A 1,472-nucleotide genomic window follows, 5' to 3' on the forward strand; every position below is an offset into this window, starting at 1 on the left:
CTGGAAGTTATGTACCTGCAACACACACACACAAGACACAACTATATTCGAGGCGCCTGAGGGGCTCAGTCAGTGAAGCGTCCGGCTTCGGCTCAGGTCATGATCTCGCAATTTGTGGGTTCGAGCCCCGCGTTGGGCTCTGTGCTGACAGCTTGGAGCCTGGAGCCTGCTTCCGATTCTGTGTCTCCCTCTCTCTCTGACCCTCTCCTGCTCATTCTATCTCTCTCTGTCTCTCAAAAATAAATAAATAAATAAATAAGAAATAAAAAAACAAAACCAAAAAAAAAAAAGAAGAAGAAAGAGTTCAAAAGGGCAGCAGCCCACAGACTTCCTCCATGTTTGTGTGTACGAAGCAAAACACACGTTTCCGAGACGCGTGACAGACGCCCCACAGCAGTGAGAAGACACCCAGCAGAAATGGACGACCTCAACCGTCTGTCCCAGAAGGAAGAACACGCTTCCACGTGGCTGCCCGGTGTTACAAGAGCCATGTGACCTCACGTTAAAAAGGAAGCTACGTGCCACCGATCTGGTGAGCAGAGAATCCGGGAGTTCAATAACATCAGGGCTAAGAGGTTGGGGGGCAATGCACCCGTGCCCCGCGCGGGGAAGGCTGTCCAGGCTCCAGAGCGCCTATGGACCGGCTCATTGGCGACCGTAAAGTAGAAAACTGTGCACCCGATCACAGCTAGCAACTCGACTCCTACGTTTTTATCTGAAAAAGAAAAAAAGCCTATGGGCGTCCCAGAAGATTGATACAAAGATGTTCATTTTAACATTCAAAAAATAAAAGCCAACAACTGCTTGCTGTTTAAATGGCCATCCATGGGCCGGGCGGGTGGGTAAGCAGCCAGGGAGGTGTTAAAGCGACAGCGTACTAAATAACAGTAAAAACAGAACACGTGAGAGCCACAGAAATCAACCTGGTTCAATTCAGAAAGCCTGCTGGGTGAGAAAAGCAAGACGCACAGGCATCCGTCCCTGATACTATTTTTACCAGACACAAACAACGTTCTATAGTTCCAGCTACTACGTGTGTGTGACAGTATTTTACTTATTTATTTTTTATTTTTTTTAATGTTTCTTTTTGAGAGAAAGAGACAGAGCAGGAGCAGGGGAGGGGCAGAGAGAGAGAGGGAGACACAGAATCTGAAGCAGGCTCCAGGCTCCGAGCTGTCAGCATAGAGCCTGACACAGGGCTTGAACTCACAAACTGAAAGGACACAGATTGCTCAACCCGGGACCACCCTAGTTACACCCAATCAGAAGCAGCCAGCTCAAATGCTTAACATTCCTAAGGCCAGGCCTAGAGATAGACGCTATGGATAATCACTTATTGCTTAAGGCTAGTTACACCCTACATGGCCCACTCTGTCACTGGTTATTTTCAAAGATATTCTAAATGTGGTGATTGGGTGCCGCCAAAAGTAAGGAACACTCTGGACAATGTGTATGGTTAGAGTTACTGCCAA

The 1,472-nt window shown here is 47.8% G+C and overlaps 1 long non-coding RNA gene across 1 annotated transcript in view; it reads right to left on the reverse strand.

Annotated features, from left to right (window-relative positions):
- Positions 1-682: 682 nt before the first annotated feature.
- LOC115282966 overlaps positions 683-1,472 on the reverse strand; it is a 2,927-nt gene continuing 2,137 nt past the window's right edge. Inside the window, exon 3 of the long non-coding RNA XR_003904825.1 lies at positions 683-715. This is a non-coding gene — a long non-coding RNA (uncharacterized LOC115282966). The remainder of the gene's footprint in view (positions 716-1,472) is intronic.

Source organism: Suricata suricatta, chromosome 17 (genome assembly GCF_006229205.1).
Source record: "Suricata suricatta isolate VVHF042 chromosome 17, meerkat_22Aug2017_6uvM2_HiC, whole genome shotgun sequence".
Taxonomy (NCBI): Eukaryota; Metazoa; Chordata; class Mammalia; order Carnivora; family Herpestidae; genus Suricata; species Suricata suricatta.